This window comes from Jaculus jaculus, chromosome 10 (genome assembly GCF_020740685.1).
Source record: "Jaculus jaculus isolate mJacJac1 chromosome 10, mJacJac1.mat.Y.cur, whole genome shotgun sequence".
Taxonomy (NCBI): domain Eukaryota; kingdom Metazoa; phylum Chordata; class Mammalia; order Rodentia; family Dipodidae; genus Jaculus; species Jaculus jaculus.
Window position 1 is genome coordinate 54,031,175 of NC_059111.1, and position 19,902 is coordinate 54,051,076.

The window sequence follows — 19,902 nt, forward strand, 5'->3', positions numbered from 1 at the left end:
TCCAGGTCTCATGTAAGCCAGTTGTACAAGGTGATACAAAAACACAAGGTCACACATGCACACAAAGTTGCCAATGTATCTGAAGTTTGATTACACTGGCTGGAGGTCTTGGTGTGCCAACTGTCTCTCCCTCTTGCTCTCTCTCTTTCTCTCTCTCATTCACTCTTGCTCTTCCTCTCCCACATTAAAAAAGGCCCAACTTCCAAATCCAAGGTTGCAAAGAAAAAAAGGGAAAAGGTTCTTGCTATTGTCACAAAACCCGTCGGTGGTGACAAGAATGGAGGTACCCGGGTGGTTAAGCTTCGTAAAATGCCTAGGTATTATCCTACTGAAGATGTGCCACGGAAGCTGTTGAGCCATGGCAAGAAACCCTCCGGTCAGCATGTGAGACGCTGCGTGCCAGCATCTCTCCCGGGACCATCCTGATCATCCTCACAGGACGCCACAGAGGCAAGAGAGTGGTTTTCTTGAAGCAGCTGGAAAGTGGTTTATTACTTGTGACTGGACCTCTTTCTCTCAATCGAGTTCCTCTGCGTAGAACACACCAAAACTTTGTCATTACCACCTCCACAAAAATTGATATCAGCAAAGTTAAAATTCCTAAACACCTCACTGATGCATATTTTAAGAAGAAACTGGCACTTCTGTGTGAGAAGGAAAATACATAGTAGCAGAGGCCAGTAAGTTAAAAAGGAGATATAAAGGGAAGAGAAAGGAAGGGAGGAGGGTACTTAATAGGTTGGTATTGTATATATGTAAGTAGAATGATTGAGATGGGGAGGTAATATGATGGAGAATGAAATTTCAAAGGTGAAAGTAGAGGGGGGAAGGAGGGTATTCCCATGGGATTTTTTTTATAATCATGGAAAATGTTATTAAAAATTTAAAAATTTTAAAAAAATTAAATAAATTTTAAAAAGGGAAGAAAAAAAGAAGAAGAAGAAGAAGAAGAAACTGCTGAAGCCCAGGCATCAGGAAGGCGAGATCTTTGACACAGAGAAGGAGAAATATGAAATTACAGAGCAACACAAAGTGGATCAGATAGCTGTGGACTCGCAAATTTTGCCAAAGATCAAAGCTGTTGCTCAGCTCCAGGACTACCTGCGGTAGGTTTTTGCTCTAAGGAACTGAGTTTATCCTCACAAATTGGTGTTCTAAATTTTTTACTGAGAACCTAATTAAACAAATGATAAATTTGACACAAAAAAGGCCCAACTCGGGCTATAGAGATGGCTTAGTGGTTAAGCACTTGCCTGTGAAGCCTAAGCACCCCTGTTCGAAGCTCCATTCCCCAGGACCCACGTAAGCCAGGTGCACAAGGTGGCACATGCATCCGGAGTTCATTTGCAGTGGCTAGAGTCTCTGGTGTGCCCATTTCTCTCTCTCTCTTTCTCTATCTGTCTGTCTGTCACTCTCAAATAAACAAAACATTTTTTTTTAATTTTTTAAAATTTATTTATTTGAGAGCGACAGACACAGAAAGAAAGACAGATAGAGGGAGAGAGACAGAATGGGCGTGCCAGGGCTTCCAGCCTCTGCAAACGAACTTCAGACGCGTGCGCCCCCTTATGCATCTGGCTAACGTGGGACCTGGGGAACCGAGCCTCGAACCGGGGTTCTTAGGCTTCACAGGCAAGCGCTTAACCGCTAAGCCATCTCTCCAGCCCACAAAATAATTTTTTTAAAGGCCAGTCTGTTTGGCTTCTCTCAAAAATATAATAAAAATGTAAAAAAGAAATAGACTGTGATTATGTTTCTTTTATGCCATTATGCACTTGTTATTGCTCTAAAATGAAACAGTAATTGATACAATATTCTTGACATGATTAGTTGTAAATTACCATAAGTGAATCAAGAATCTGGGAATAAATTGAAATTCTCTTTTCTTCTCCATTAGAGGTAGCCACATGAATATTTCTAATTATAATCATTGACAATGCAATTCTGATGGTCCCTAAATTTTTGGAAATAACCATTAGCAAAATTTACCAGTAGCACCTTGTGCTAATTGTGTATGTAAGCACTAGGCTTCTTAGGTGTCATTAATTACTAAACAGACTTCATATTATGTTGATTATGGTGATTATGTAATTTTGGCTTATTAATAACATACTTTATCCCAGCTTAGAAATATAATGAATTTATGAACTCAGAATATGAAATTAGTGAATTGGTAATGACTTTTTTCTTATAAAGTTTTTTTTTTTTTTTTCGGTTTTTCGAGGTAAGGTCTCATTCTGGTCCAGGCTGACCTGGAATGTCTTATAAACATTTTTTACATGGAAGATAAAGAATTTGTGTAACCAAAACATATATACATTTAAGTAATAGCTATCCAATTACATGAAAATGCTGGGTTATTTTCAAAGCCCTTTGAAATATGTGACCAAAAACATAAGATATTCACTGAGTAAAAGAACATTATAATATTCATATTATAAAATATCAGTCCTTTTTACAAAAATTAAAACGTCTCATTTTTAAGAAATTGAGACAAGAAATAGTTTTTGGGCCAGACATGAAGTTTTATTCAAATAATTTGCACACCATAATCTAATAATCATCTTCATAGTTTCCATTCCCATAAAAGTGTCTTGATCCATAGTCCTACTTCATGAAAAGCAAGCAGAAAGCATGTAGAAACAGAATCACTTACAGAACGGTTTCACTTCTGTGAAACAGGATAGGTGTCTCTTCATTTCGTCCTTCTTTCTCTTCTTTTCCACGTAGTAAGGCAATAAGAAGCCATAGTTCTGGATGTTTATCATAATTTGTTCAACTGTTCATTACAATGTTTATTCCTTACACCCAGATAGATCCTTAACAGTAGTTTCTAGTGCTAATGATTTTTTAAAATATCTATAAGTTTCAATTATGACATTATTAAACATTTTAGTTGTGAATATTTTACCTAAATTATTAGGGATATACCCTGATGTCTAGACTCATATGAATACATCATTCTTTTCTAAAGAACAGAATTTTTTTATATGTATACAATCAAAAGTTCAGTGTCACGGAGTTCATATAAATTAACTTGCTTCTTAGTTTGTACATTCATATGTCCACAATGGAAAAAAAAAATCACCTACAAGATAGAAAAAGGTCTCAACGCCTCAACTTTGTTATGAATAGAAAATTCACTGGTGGTGAATGTCATCCCTGACATTTCTGAGCATGGAAAGTAAGAAAGGGAGACCAAGTGTCAGCACTGAAAATGATGTTTTGGTGCCTAATTAAAATCATGAATCTGAATCAACGAGTTATGGCTCAGAATTTAATCTCCGCATTTAGGGAAGCTGAGGTGGCAGGATCACCATGAGTTCAAAGCTAGCCAGGGCTACAAAATGAGTTCCAGGTCAGCCTGGGCTAGAGTAAGTTCCTGCCAAAAAACAAACAATAAGGTAATCTGATAGTGCTATTTTTTTGTTTGTTTGTTTTACATTTCTGGGAAATCCAAACCAGGCCTTGTATATGTGTGTTCTAGACAAGTGCATTCCAATGAGCTACATCCTACCCCTTCAAATACAACTTTTTAAAAAAGGTTTTGTTTATTATTATTTATTTATTTGAGAGTGACATACAGAGAGAGAAAAAGGAAGAGAGAGAGAGAGAATGGGTGTGCCAGAGCTTCCAGCCACTGCAAACGAACTCCAGATGCATGCAGCCCCTTGTGCATCTGGCTAACATGGTCCTGGGGAATTGAGCCTCAAACCAGGGTCCTTAGGTTTCACAGGCAAGTGCTTAACCACTAAGCCATCTCTCCAGCCCTAAATACAACTTTTTAAGATATATTTTCAGAACTAAGCAGTCTCAACATCCTTTACACACAATGTAATATAACTTAAAAAAGAAGATAATTCAATTTCTAATAATGGTTTTTAATAATTTAAGGCATGGGGAATTATTTTGTACACAAATTTAGATTTTATATTTAATAGTTTTCTCAAAATTGCTCAATGTGTTAGGGAAGAAGCAGAGTAGTGCTGCAGTGTGGATTTTAGTTATATTTAAGACAAGTTATTTTTGTGCTAGAATATAACTTAACTTTATGCATGTTTGTCCGAAATATGCTATTTCAGATAGAGACTAAATGAGATGTTTGTAGGAGAAAAGTAGTGCACTTAGATGAAAAACCATATAGATGTGTGTTTGTTTGTGAGGGTATCTCAACATCACTACACATCTGAGAAATGGAAATGAAAACCTAAAAAACATAATTAGATATCACCCGAACTCATAGGAACAGCTACTCAGCTATTATCAAAACACAAAACATGGGCTGGAGAGATGGCTTAGTCGTTAAGCGCTTGCCTGTGAAGCCTAAGGACCTCGGTTTGAGGCTCAACTCCCCAGGACCCACGTTAGACAGATGCACAAGGGGGTGCATACATCTGGAGTTCATTTGCAGTGGCTGGAGGCCCTGGCTTGCCCATTCTCTCTCCCTCTCTCTATCTGCCTCTTTCTGTCCCTCTCAAATAAATAAACAAAAATAACAAAAAAAATTTTAAAAAACACACAAAACATCACAATTACTTAAAAGTTTGCCATGTATGTTCAGAAAATATAACCCTCAAAGACTACAATTATACAGCCAACACTAGAAACAATATTGATGTTATTCAAATGATGAGAAAGATCTACCATATAGCTCAGTGTTGCAGTCAGGTTTGTATTACTGGTAGAAATCACCCAACCAAGAGCAGCTTCTGGGAAAAGAGGTTTATTTTGGCTTACAGGCTTAGGGGTAGATCCACGATGGCAGGAGAAAATGATGGCATGAGCAGAGGGTGGACATCACCCCCTGGACAACATAAAGTGGACAATAGCAACAGGAGAGTGTGCCAAACACTGGCATGGGGAAACTAGATATAACACCCATAAGCCTGCCCCCAATATACTCTCTCCATTAGACATTAATTCCCAAATCTCCACCATCTGGGAATCTAGCAGGCAGAACACCTAAGTTGATGGGGGACACCTGAATCAAATCACCACATTCCACCCCTGGCCCCCATAAACTGATAACCATACATGATGGAAAATGCAATGCATTCATCTAACTCTTAAAGGCCCTATAGTTTGGTTATTTTTTTAAATCATTTTCAATGATGTTCATATATCACCATAGTCTAAGATCTTTTATCTGAGCCGTAATACCAAAAAATAACTTCAAAAACACCGATAATGACACAGAATAATCATTCACACTGCAGAAGATGGTATTAAGCATAGCAAAGAAACATTCAGCCACCACATGATTCAAAACAACCAGGGAAAACAACAAACTCTGTAGCTCCAAGTCCAACAACTATAGCCAGTGACAAATCACCAAGTCCAATAATTCTAACCAGCAAGAACTCTCTGGCATTCCAATTCTGCCCCTCCAGCTAGGATACTCACAGTCCTGGAAAATTTCATCAGGGCCAGCAAATTTCCTGAGCAGCCATCTTGTGGTCCTGGCTTCTCCACTGGGTCTCCACTGCAACTCATGGTTCATCCTCATGGCCCCATGGGGTCTCCATGCAGGCAACCAGCAAACCTGTTTCATACTGCCCAAGGTCATTTCCAAAACACAAGACTGTGTTGCAAACTCATTGACCCTCTCTTTCCTGCATTTCTTATACTCAAGGTCAGATTTAGCTAAATAGCCAGTTTGATATCAGTCTTGGAAACATGAGACCCTTCGTAAAATGTTTAAGAAAATATATATTTGAAAATCATATTTATCTGAGAAATGATTTATACCTGAAAATATAACCACACCAACAAAGTTTTGCAAATGGCAAGTAACAACATTAAAATATATTCAAATGTCAATTGCCATCATGGAAATTAAACAATATGATACAATTTATTAAGATAGTTATTTTTGAAAGATGATATCAATTGTTGGTCTGTATATGAACTGAAACTCTAACTCTTTGCTGGAGAAAGATGGAAAATTGTATAGCAATTATCAGAGAAGTTTCTCAATTTCCTTAAAAGGGAAACAGCACTAGACAACACATTTCTAATTTCTTTTTGGCTATCTGAGAAACCTATGTTCACTCATATAAAAAAGCATGGAAGGATTATTTATAACTTGCAAAAATGAGAACTAACCAAGATGCCATCAGCCTTCAGTAAGTGTACAGAAAAAATTAAATAAAAATTGTATATTGTTGTCATTAATAAATATGTGAAGGCTAGTGTTTTGATTTCATATTCTGCCACTTTGCTGAAAGTGTTTATCACTTCTAGGAGTGTTTTGGTTCTGCTATATATAGAATCATGTCATCTGCAAATAGGTCTATTTTAACTTTCTTTCCAATTGTTATCCCTTTTATTTCTTTCTCATGTCATATTGCTTGAACTTAGACTTGTTCTATGTTGAAAAGCAGTGGTGAAAGTGGGCAGTCCTGTCTAGTTCCAGACCTTAATGAAATAGAAAATTTTTCCTCCATTCAAGATGATATAGGCTTTAGGGCTGTTGTGTATTGCCTTTGTTATGTTTAGATATGGTCCCTCAATGCCTATCTTCTTCAGTATTTTAATCATGAAAGAATGTTGAATTTTGTTGAAGGCCTTTTGATGTAGCTATTGAGATGATCATGTGGTTCCTGATTTCGAGTATGTTTATGTGATATATTATGTTTCTCAATTTCTATATGTTGAGCCAACCCTGAATCTCTGGTATGAAACCTACTTTATTGAGGGGCAAGATGCTTTTGATTTGTTGTTGTTGTTGTTTTCAAGGTAGGATCTTTCTCTATCCCAGGCAGACCTGGCATTCACTATGTAGTCTCAGGATGGTCTTGAACTCATGGCAATCCTCCTACCTCTGCCTTCTGCATGCTGGGATTAAAGGCATGCACCACCACATTCAGCTTGATGTGTTCTTGAACACAGTTTCCAAGTATTTAATAGACAATTTTTGTGTCTCAGTTTATAAGAGATATTGGTCTTTAGATAACCTACTGAATGATAGAAAATCGTCACTGGTTATACCTCTGACAACAGTTTACTCCCTAGAATCTACAAAGAACTAAAAAACCTAAACAATAAAAGGTCAAGCACCTCCTTCAAATAATGGGATAGGGAATTGAAATGAGAGTTCTCAAAGGAAGAAATACAAGTGGCCATTAAACACCTAAAGTGATCATCAACATCTCTACTCATCATGGAAATGCAAATTAAAGTGAGTATGAGATTCAGTGTCACCCCAGTCACAATGGAAATCATGCAAAAATCAAATAACTTCACAAGCTAGAAGGGGTATGGGAAAGAGTAAACCCCATTCACTGCTGGTTGTAGTGAAAACATGTACAACCACTATGGAAATCAGTATTGGAGACTCCTCAAAATTCTGAAAATATGGCTGGAGAGAAGGTTTAGCTGTTACGTCACGTGCCTGCATAGCCTAAGGAACCCAAGTTTGATTCTCCAAGTCCCACATAAGCCAGATGCACAAGGTGACAAATGCATCTGGAGTTCATTTGCAGTGATTAGAGGCCCTGGTACTCCCATTCTTTCTCTCTCTCTCTCTCTCTTTCTCCCTCCCTCCCTCCCTCCCTCCTTCCCTTCCTCCCTCCCTCCCTCCCTCCCTCTTTCCACCTCTGTCTCAAATAAAAAATATGAAAATAGAACTACCATTAGATCCAACTATATCCCTTTTGGGCATATAGCCTGAGAAAATAATTCATACCACAGAGACATATGCTCCACCATTTGCATTGCTGCTCTTTTCACAACAGCCAGGAACTACAATCAACACAGATGCCCATCAACAAATGAATGGTTAATGAAGATGTGGTGCATATACACAGTGGAATTCTATTTAGTAGTAAGGAAAAATGAAATATTCAAATTTCCAGGAAAATGGGGGGACTTGGAAAAAAATCATTCTGAGTGAGGCCACATTGACTCAGGACAGCAACTAACATATGTCCTCTCTCATATGTAGTTCCTAACCTGGACCAGAATCAATTAATTGTAAGTTGTTAAAAATACCAGCAGTCAGAACATGACACTAGAATGAAGTTAGGGAAATGAGAAACAGTGAGTAAAGGGGGAAGGCTACTCAGCAGGTAGTTGGTGATCAGCAGTAAAAAGGAAAGAGAAAGAGAGAAGAAATAAATTAAATAATGCAAAAGCCTCAGCTCAGTGTAGAAGAAGGAGGGATGGAGAAATACACAAAACTAATGGCAACATGTATCAATTCCATACAGACCTTATTTCTGGATACTATTCATCAAGTCATTACCCTCAATAAGGGGAAGGGGGACCTGAACTGAAGAACATAAATGATGGAGAAAGAATAACCCTAAAACCATGGGCTCTAGCTAGTAGTACCCAAGGACAGAATTGGGTTGCCCTCATAGTGAGCTTTTGATCAGGGAGACACAAGATCCTCAAAATAATGAATGCTATTGCCAAACCCTTTGATACTGGAATAGCTAAAATGAAAACCCTTATTGCTGAAGACACCATAGCCTGAAGCCACAGGACATCAAGTTACCATGTGGGAACTGAGAGTGAATCCAGTTCCCTTCCAACTAGACCTCATAGTACTGAAAAGTGCTGAGAGAAGCTGAAGAATCATGGATGCAACAGATTGAATAAGCAGGAGGCGCTAACAGATACAATATCAAACCAGAGAAGGATCGTACACTTGTGCAATAGTGTTACACAGAAAATGCAGGTAACCAATTGCTCATGGATTGGACATGAGAACAGCTCACTGAGGGAGAATATCTGGCTCCCAACCAAGAAATATTCTCTAGGACAAGAAACTGCTTGGCTCCAGAAAGAACCCCCACTGCTCTTTAAATAAGAATGGACATACACATCAATAAGTCTCTGTGGTACTTTGAATAGATGGCCTCCAGTATATTCAGTGTTTTATTAGTTTTTAGTTTGCATCTGCAGCCACGTGGCTGGTGGTGATGTCACTGGGCAGATCGTAAGGTGTGGTAGTGGGTTTGTGATTTCAATCAAAAGATACTTAAAGTGTGCCTTGCTAGAGTTCCTGAAGTGTGATGTGCTGTGTGGTTTTTGGTGTTTAGGCTTGTGCTTCTGTGTGTGTGTGTGTGTATGGTCCTGTGTAAGCAGGCCAGCTTCATCTGCCATTATGGAACTTCCCCTGGACCTGTAAATGCCAATAAATCCCTTCTCCCTAACTGTGCCTGATCTGGAAGTTTATCTTAGTGAACCTGAAGCTGTCTGCTACAGTCTCTCTAATAACTGGTTTATGCACTTTGATTCAAACTGCTCTCACCTTTAGTTGGAGAATCTTTTCTATCTTACAGATGGTGAAGAATACTGGGAAGAACCAGAATACATTGATACATAAAAATACCAGGCATGGTGGTGCATGCCTTTAATCCCAGTACTTGGGAGACAGAGGTAGGAAGATTGTCATGAACTTGACACCACCCTGAGATTACATAGATAATTCAAGGTCAGCCTGGGCCAGAGTGAGACCCTACCTTGAAAAAAAAAATACAAATAAAAAAATTGAGAGCCTCCTGCCTACAATAAAATGGATCACCTCTATTTCATCTGCCCAGATCCAGAAGTCACTGCAAAGGCAGCAGCAACAGGAATACTGTTTTCAGGGCTATCCTGAAAACCCAGTTCCAAGAAGATGGTGGCAGATATTGTGGTCATTCAAACTTCATCAGAACAGAGATCCAGATGCTACAGAGAAAGTTACAGTAAATCAGATCTCAGATTTCTATCTTCCAGAGGAAGGATTAGGCAACACTGAAAGATAGGCTGGAAAAATTGTAAGATCTTTGGGGTGGGTGGAAATAGTCTGAGGTAATGTGTCCTCCCCAACCCCTTTTTATGTTTAAAAATGAATGAAGACTCTAAAATGATAAACCTATATAAATAATGCAAAACTGTGTATAAGATTGAAATAAACACTATTGTTTATAATTTTGGATATAATTGTTTTCATGATAAACATTAGAGAAATGAAAATTAACAGAGTGTTATTATGTACAGTGTGATAATTCTAATAGTATGTTAATAGTGTGCACAACTTTTGTAACATCCTTTTCCAGTTCAGTGAAGTAGTTTCCTCAACCTTCAAACCATTACTATAAACCTAAAATAGAAACCATTTTCCTTTTGAACTCCAACTTGTCTCTGTGACTTGTCCTTCCTCTGCTTCATTCTCTTCTCCCTGCAATGACCTTGGATTCCTAATAAAAGGAACAAATAGTCAAACATCATGAGTCAAGAGTTCAATTTGACCTTCTAATAAATGCAGCAGCAATTTTCTAATCGCTGACAGGACTCATCATGATGGATCCTGAAATAACAATAAACTAGCCCATGTCTCACCAAAATTGCTACCACAGCAATCTCCTTCTCTATATGAACCTAGCATTATCATTTAAATCTCAAAGAGAATGACTTCTAGTTCCACAATAGCTTGAATGTCACTTCTCTTCCCAGATCAACCATAATGACAATAAACTTTATTTTTTTTACATTATCATCCTTGTGGGGGTTTGAATTAGCCCCAGCCTTACAAACTCATGCATTATGAATGCTTCTGGCTGATGACAATTTGTGAGGTGGAGCCTTTCTGTAAGAGGTGTCTTGTTTGGGGTGGGCTTAGGAGTTGTATAGCCAGCTCCATTTTGACAGAGTTCACCTCACTCTCTTGCTTCTATTTTCTACTTGCTTCTTCAGCTCATACCATCTTTCCCTTGCCAACATGGAGCTTTCCCTTGAAACTGTAAACCAAAATAAATGACTTTCCTCCCAAAAGTTGATTCTGGACAGGTGCTTTGTGCCATTAATTCCCCTTTTCTATCATTTCTCCAGGTGAATGGGCAAACCTGGTATGTTGAAACCCTTACAGACAGGCCACCAGCCTAGGATTGTGGTAACATGTCAGTAATTAAATGCTTTTGGTTAATCATATGAGCATTGGTGAATACTAATTAAATTTTATGTAACTAGTCTGGAAATGTTACCTACTGAGGTATTTCTCTTACATAATATCAAGAAAAAGAGGTTTGGAGGTACAAGAATATACAATCCAGCCAGGTGTGGTGGCACACAACTTTAATCTCAGCACTTGGGAGGCAGAGGTAGGAAGATTTCCATGAGTTTGAGGCCACCCTGAGACTCCATAGTGAATTCCAGGTCAGCCTTGGCTAGAGTGAGACCCTACCTCAAAAAAACGAAAAGAAAAGAATGGAGTATCAAATATCTGATGTAGTATTGGTAAAAATGGGGTATGGAGAAAGATTATAACCTTTATAAGTTTAAAAATGAAAACTATCAACTAATCAATAAAACTATATAGATAATATAAAACTGTATATAAACTCAAAATAAACACTATTTCTTATAATATTGGATATATTTGTTTTCATTATAAATATCAAAGAAATGCAAATTAACAGTTATTATTGTACAGTATAATACTAATCGTGTGTTAATATTATACATGATATTACATTGTTTCATATTATAATAAAAGAGTTAAATTATAATGGGAAATGATTACTCTGTCAAGCCTTTCTGTCCAAGATCAGTTGTCCTCATTGTTTTGGAAGGGAAGCATATCACAACATTACTATAATCCTAGATCAGAAACTTGGCTGTGAATGTTCCAAACATAGAAAGCCTACCCATTTACCACAAAATGGCAAGAGAAAAAAAAATATATGATGATGTAAAAATGCTACCGTAACCCAAGTTCATTTTGCTTGCTGATTACTGAAAACATAGTAGAGGTAAGTTTATTGAAAGAAACAGGGTTATGGAATACCAATCTTATGTAAGATGGAGAAGCCTCTCCTTCTCAAATCTCCATTTTCTAGGGTTCAGAGAATGCAGCTGTATTTAATGGATCATAGGGTTTTCAATGAAACAATGGGGAGGAATTTCCTCTCCTGAGTGAATCATCCTTCTCAGAACACTATCTCTTTCTTCTCTTCTTGAAAGCAGATCTAAATGTAGGACCTCCTAGGGTGGTAGTGGTATTTTTCTTTTTGGTGGATTCATTCATATAATAAAGATGAGAGGAAAAGCACTATAGAAAATATTGTGCAACAACACTGACTGGTCATTAAAAGATTAAGCAAAGAATGAGAAGGGGAATTAGATTAGGGAGATTAGAGAGGGAATCAAAACCCAAGTTCACCATGATTTCATTAGCAAATGTTTCAGCTACATAAAATCTTAATAATGTTGTTGTTTTATATACATAGTTTTCTCCATTTTCCCTTTCACAGTACAAATGGTTTCTGTATTCACTGCTGTACTACAAATGAAATTTATTCTCAGTGTGGCCACACCTAGAAGAAAAAAGGTTTAGTGACTAAAAGTCAGTTATTTTAGGATACTAACAATGACCTTAGTGTCATATTGGAAAGTAACAAAGGAAAAGGCAGGGAATTACAAGGGAGAAATCCTGGCCAGGCATGGTCTGGCTTGTTAGCTCTGGATCCATCATGTGTACCCTTGTTAGTTATGTGGAACTCACTGTTGCCTTTGGTGGGAGGTAGTGTGGACTTTTGTTAAAAGATGTTTGCCTCTCGGATTGGTTTTTCCCAGAATCCATGGTGAAACCAGGAGAGAAGGAACAAAAGAAATGAACAATCATAGAGGAAAAATGCTGTTATTTAGGAAAATTACTGTTCTCTTTCAGGTTTGTAGCAATGAATGGAAACTTCTTGTATCTTTTCAGAGTTCCGGAAGAGGATGTTATAAAAGCTGGTTGTTGAATCTGTTGATTGATCCAGTCTAGAAGGGGAAGGACTACCAGTTTCAGAGAAATGTTCCCTAACTCATTGTTAGGCGAGACTTTGACCCATAGTTTAAAGTATCAAAGGAGATAGCTTCAGTTTGATGACAGACATTGCAGGCTACTGTCCCATGTTTAGTCATTTAGTCATTGAATACCTGTAAGTCCAAGTAAAGAAGGCAGTCTTTTTAGCAAGGGCAGCCTGTTTATCCTTGCTACAATTGTTGGGAACAAATTACAGAGTGCTCTGTTCAACTCATGGTTAGAAACCAGCACAGAATGGAAATGGAAGGATCTGTAATTACACTGCCCTTGGAAGGAATCCCTGTGTTCAATTTCCCAGACACCTACACAAAGCCAGACAGTCATACATTTGGAGTATCAAGAAACACATTTGCAATTTCATGCTGCTGCATGAAATGAGTATGCTAGATCCCTGTTTCCCTGCTCCTCCCAGATCCCTGGTCCAGGTTCCCTGTGCTTAGAGGTGTGCAGGTGAGGACAGCATCAAATGAATAGGCTAGTTCCCTACATCCTGGCTCCTCCCAGCTCCCGTAGTCCTGGTTCCCTGCATCTGATGTGTGTGTGTGTGCGCGCGCGCGCGGGCTCAGGCACAACAGCTTGGAGTGAGTAGACCAGATCCGTTTCTATGTTCCTCTCAGTTCTCTGGACCTGGTTCCCTGTGCCCAGTGGTGTATATGTGGGCCCATGGAATGAGTAGGCCAGACCCATTTCCCTCCTCCCCCCAGCTCCCTGGTCCCAGTTTCCTGCACAGGAGTGTGCTCATGGAGTGAGCAGGCCATATATCTGTTACATTGCCCCTCCCATTTCCCTGGTTCTGGTAGGTCCCATTGTGCCTTGCTTGGGGAGGCCTGGAACCTGCGGTGGTTGTGGAATCAGGTCTTTCTTCTGGTATCCTGACTGGCCACTAATGTATAATGGGGAAAAGACAGTAATTTAAACAAATGGTGTTGGACAAATTGGATGACCATATGTAGAAAAATAAAAATAGATCCACTCATTTTTTCATACATAAAAATCAAGTATAAGTGGATTAAAGGCCTCAATATAAGAACTAAATTTCTTCAACTAATGCAAGAAAAAGTAAGAGGCTCACTCCACAAAGAGAATAAAGACTTCCTGAACAAATCCCCAGTAGCCCAGGAAATTAAACAAGTCCTTAAGCAATGGGATTTCATGAAGCTCAAAAGCTTTTTCACAGACAAACATACCATATTCAGAGCCAATAGATAACCCATTGAATGGAAGAACGTCTTTGCCAGCTATACCACTGACAGAGCCTAATATCTAGAACCTACAAAGACTCAAAAAACTAAACAATAAAAAAATCAAAAACCCACTCTAAAAGTGGGACAGAGAACTGAATAGGGAGTTCTCAGGGAATAATTACAAATGGCTAACAAATACATAAGAAAATCCCTAAAAACTAGGGAAATGCACATTAAAACAACTATGAGATTTCACCTTATTCCAGTAAGGATAGCAAACATTAAAAAATCAAATGAAAACAAATGTTAGTGAGGATGTGGAGAATTAGAAACACTCATTCACTGTTGGTGGGAATATAAGCTGGTACAACCATTATGGAAATCAATATGGAGACTCCTGAAAAGGGTTAATATAGAGTTGCCAACAGATCCTGTTATTCCTTTATTGGGCATTTACCCTAAAAGCTCCATACCTCAGTTCTGAGATATTTGCTCAATCATGTTTATAGCTGCTAAATTCATAATACCTAAGAACTGGAAACAACCTATGTTCCCATCATTGGATAAATGGAAAACCAAGATGTGTTATACTTAGAGGATGGAATTATACTCATTAATAAGGAAAACGACTTAATGAAATTTGTAGAAAAATGATCAAACTTGGAACAGATCATAGTAAGCGAACTCATACAATCACAGAAAGACAGTTGTCACATGGTCTCACTTATCTGAGGTTCCTAACCTGGATTAACCTGAGTTTCTGTCATACCTAAACTGCATCTCAAGGCTTGGACAACAGAGAAGGTACAATTTGGGGTCAGGTGAAGGGTAGGAGGGTACACAGTCTGAAACAAAATTGAACTGGTACCATAGAAACCTATATTCTGGAAGTTGGACTAAAAGGCTGAACCCTCAACAGGATATTAGGGGGTGTACCTGAATTGAATGGCCCTGGAGAGAGTGAGATGAAGTATAACCTTAAATTCCCTTCAATTCTCCCTTCTTTTTTTTTTTCTGTCTTTTTCTTTTTTCTTTTCCATGGCACTAGGCTGTAATTCAGTATACCAGGGCACAGTTAACATCCACAGTGATTGGAGAGACCTACAAGGTCTCCTCAAACAAACAAGACAAACTTCTGTCAGAGCACTTAATTACCCACCAGAAGTTAATGGTAAGACCTTACTGCTAAAGATACCATATGCTGTCCACACGGACCAGTGGAGAAACCTGTTTGTAATCTGAAAGAGAGCTAGTCCCCAGAGAGTTAGCCCATCTAGTGCTGAAAGGTACTGCGTGAGCTACTTGGGGGAGAGTGGTCAACACCTGTCAAAACTTAAGCTACTAAGAAGCAAACAACCTGACATCATGCTTTATAAATGAAATAGAGGCACAGCTATGGTGGGTAACCAACTGCTCTTGGATTTGCTAAATTGGCTAAGGGATCCACTCAGTGAAAAGAAAACCATATCTGGAACTGGGAAACAAGTGAGAATCATAACCAGATAATGATTTTGCTTTACAATGTCAAGCTCCCTCTAATCTTGGGCTATACAAGGTTCCACACCCTTTAAATTCTCCCTAAATTAATAATGGTTATCTCATTTAACCAGTGCCAACTTTACTCTTTGTTAGAGATTCTTTCTTTTTCAGATGGGAGCAGGACCTAAGGAGATAAACAATACAGGTCATTTCACACTGTCCCTAGCTGAAACCATAGAGGAATTGGGCAAATGATCAGGAGTGCTGCTTTCTTGATGAATCTAATATCAGCACAAAGGTGAAAGATATAGACACTGAGGACCCTCAACACCTACCGAGGCAGAGATCCAGAGGCTTCTAAGAGGCCCATCCCTGAAGTAGACTTAAAATGCACCTAACATGACTCAGGGAATTTGGGGGGAAGAAGGGGGACATGGAAAGATTTTTAGAGCCACAAGTTGGGACACTATGCATAGTGGCATTGCCTCTCCTTCATAACTGACTGCTGCCCAAACAATACATGATCCACAATCCCCATGGGGTTGACCTGCATCCCTAACAAGGAGGTCCTATTCAGAAAAAGGGCAGGGATGAGGGAAACATTGGTAACAACCTGTGTTTACATACTAAGTATACTCATAAGTAATAAAAATTTTAAAAATACACTAAAAAGAGTAAAACCCATTGTTACTTATAATTAACATCTACCAATAAAAACATTAAAAGTTTGAGAAAAAGAAACATATTTACACACACACATACACATAAGTAGACAAAAATTAAGAAAAAAATCACCAAACTATATACCTCAAAGTTAAAATTATTCTTTGAAAATTCATTTGTATTTAAAATATACACTTGAAGCAAGGAAACTGTCTTTTTGGGTCTGATTTTGTTGAATGCCTCTACAGAGGTCACAAGATATACATGAAAGCAAGAGGAGATCCTTGCTTACCTTATCAAGAGCAGTTTGAAGTTGGTGGGCTTAAACTATTTTTCAATGAGTTATATGTAAGTATTAAATATGAAAACAGGCAACAGATACCTGTTATATTTTTTATAATGAGGAAAAGGAAGATTTTTTGCATAATGAAGGACACAATGGTAGATTGTTGAATCATAAAGATTACAAGATTTATTCAAACTGCAAAAGAGACTCTAGGATAGGATGAAATTGACAGCTGAATGAATGGCATTCCTTCATAAGGTCAAAGGATGATTCTTCATCCAGACTAGCAATTAAGACAAATATTGTGTACACATATGTGGGTAAGGCAGAAAGCTCAGAGAAATTATGGTACTCATGATTTTTGTCATTAAGCAAGAGACAAGACACTTTTCTGAAAGTGAATGAAAAATGTGGACATAGTAAAGAAATAAAGCTTCATGTTCTGAAGGGAAGGAGGAAGATTTACCCTATTTTGTAAATCCCAGACAGAATTGAGTTTGTGGCATAAGAATAGATAATGATTCATATTTCTAAAGCTAATTACACTGTGAAGTATATTCTTGCAATTTTAGAAATCATACATTTTAATTTAAACATTTATCTGAGGGACTTTTCTTTGTCAGATTTAACTAAAGTAAGTACATAGGAAGATATTAAGGACTTCTATAAGAATATTGTTGCTATTGCTCAGCCCTTTCCTCAGACCTGAATCATTCCCTCCCTTCAAGAGGAGAGAGGGTCCAAGGACTCAGGAAGGTAACGAAATTTGCAGGGATCAGAGATCTCAAAAACGCACAAGATTCACAGGAGGCTATCAAAAGCTATGAGGCACAATAGCTGAAGAGCAGCACAGTTGTTAGCCAGCAGAGCTGTCTGCAAGTTGGGCAAAGGCTCCAGGGACAGACCTTTGATAAGTAATCACCCATGCTGGATTGAATGTTTCAGAGAAGCAAATGCCTTTGAGTCACCCATGCTCCTTTAAATAACACCAATAAACTCACCAGGCTAGATTTAAGTGGAATTATTTCTTTTTTCCTCAGTGCTCTCTGTGGGCTAAATTGACATTTGTTCTTATCTCCCTAGGTAAAGACATCCAATAACTACTAATCAACTGTGACTCAGGACAAAGAGAATTCAGGAAAAAAAAAAATCTGTTCACTTCTTAAGATTACTACTAAGTGGACAAAATAGTCCTGTTTCTGTAACATGCACACACACACACACACACACACACACACTAATAATCCAAATAATTTCAAAGTACACATCCAACAAAAGATTTATAAACAGATAAATTTATGAAACCTTAGCAGAGAAAAAATGATGCTTAAAAGCCTACTTAAAATCAATGTTTGTTTTGTTTGGTTATATTTGTATCATATGCCATAGAAGTGAGAAACAGAAATATGGAGCTTTATAGCCAATCTTTTGTTTATTTCAGTGGCAACTCTATATATGGGATTGGAAAGATGTTCAATAGTTAAAGGTGCTTACTTACAAAGCCTGCAGGCCCAGTTTAATTCCCAAATCACCCACATAAGCCAAACATAAAATTGATACAAGGGTCTGGTTTTTGCTTTGGCAAAAATCCCTGGCATCCACCCCCACATACATGTAATTAAATAAAGATTAATTAAAAAAACTGTAATATGCTAGAGAGATGACCTAGAAATTAAGGCACTTGATTGCAAAGCCTAAGGATCCACGTTCAATCCCCAGTACCCAAATAAGGCAGGTGCACAGAGTGGTGAATGCTTTTGGAGTTCATTTGTAGTGGCTAGAGGGGTCCTGGTGTGCCAATCCTCTCTTTCTCTCTATCTGCCTGTCTCTAATAAATAAATGAACAAAAATAAAATACCTTTAAAAACTTAAAAATAATTCTATTAAACCAAGCTTTTAAATTTTTATGTGTATGAAAAATGAAATTGTGTTGCTTGTTTATTTTTCAGTTACATATACTAAAGTGTTATCGTTATAGTTAATTGGAATGTGTATGATTTCAACATTTAAAGTAACTAAAATATAAATTCTATTATCCCAAAGTGACTACCAATATCTCACAGAGGATGGCCCTCAATAGAATGGGATCAGGGGAAAGGTAATAGAGGAGGATAAATAAGGCATGGAATACAAACTTCTCCATTAATCAATACCTTGAATATAATTTGATTCATAAATGATATGCTTCCAATTAAAGTCCTAGGTAAATTACAGGAAAGTATCAATTATTTTAGAAAATAAGTGATTAGAAAAATCCTGCACAGTTCTACAAGATAGGTTAAGTACTAATTTTGAAGGCAAGCATTGCATTTGTCTGGACTGTAAAGCCCACACTTAGATAAAGAATCCAGCAATAAGGCTAAGAGGCAGGGGGATAAAAGGAACAGGGTATTATTAATGCTTATCACTCCTCAGGCCCATGCAGTTCAGTGACAGTTTCAAAAGGAAGTACTGATAAAGGATTTGCCTGTCTTGACACATTGTGCAGTGGTTCCAGTAAGCTTCTTGCAGAACAAAGGAAGCTGAGGCATTTCTGAAGCTTGAATGGATGAGTGGCAGCTGTCAACCCAAGAGAAAGTCATTCCCTCAGACTTTTGCAGAAAATGTATTAGTGTGCTAGTGCCAATACCAAAACTTAAAGAAGAATGATTGCCTCATTCTCAGATATTTTTGAGAGTATATACCAAAACCATAAATATTCAGGAAAATAGCATTGTCTACAGTTATCAAAGATATTAACTCACTGATACTTGCATAAAACCATATTATGGAAGACACCATTGTGTTAGGAGCAAAGTTAAAAAAAAAAAAGTACCAAAATACCAAGTGCATGAAAAGAACTTTATATAAAATCAAACATCTAAACACTAAAAGACAGTAAATGCTAAGACAGCTGAATGTTAGATCATCTTGAATATATATAATATTTGAAATATATATATATATATATATATATTCACCTAATATACTAAATTTAATTCATTTAAAGTTGAATGAAAATTTATTTTGTTTGATTTAATTGAAGATCACCTTCTTCATGTAGTTAATGTTAATGCTTTCCATAAAAGTATAATTTCTTTATGGCAAAAATACATATCTTAAAAAATATAAAATATATGTGTTTTTTACACTTGTGGAAATCATGGGAAACATTTTACTTTATATAATGTGGAAAACATTAATAGCATAAGTATTTTATAGCAAATACATAGCAAAAACTGATATTGTTATATATTTAATCCTTCCTTTATGCAGATTTGTAGTTAAAACACTCATTATATCTTTTCTTGCTTTTTTTTTGACATTGAAGTACTCATGGTTATGAATCAAGAATTTGTGGATCAATGCTCAAGTACAAAGTATGACTTTTCAAGATAATTACAAGCTATGTAATATTATATCTAGTGTCAGGGTAGCTAGCATACTTTTGAAATTAAACCTGAGCTACGAGATACTGGAGAGGGTATGATGAAGACTGACCTTAATCT

The 19,902-nt window shown here is 37.4% G+C and overlaps 1 pseudogene; it reads left to right on the plus strand.

The window, feature by feature from the left end:
• The first annotated feature begins 243 nt into the window (after window positions 1–243).
• On the plus strand, window positions 244–1,158 carry LOC105944311 (annotated as a pseudogene).
• The last annotated feature ends 18,744 nt before the right edge of the window (window positions 1,159–19,902 follow it).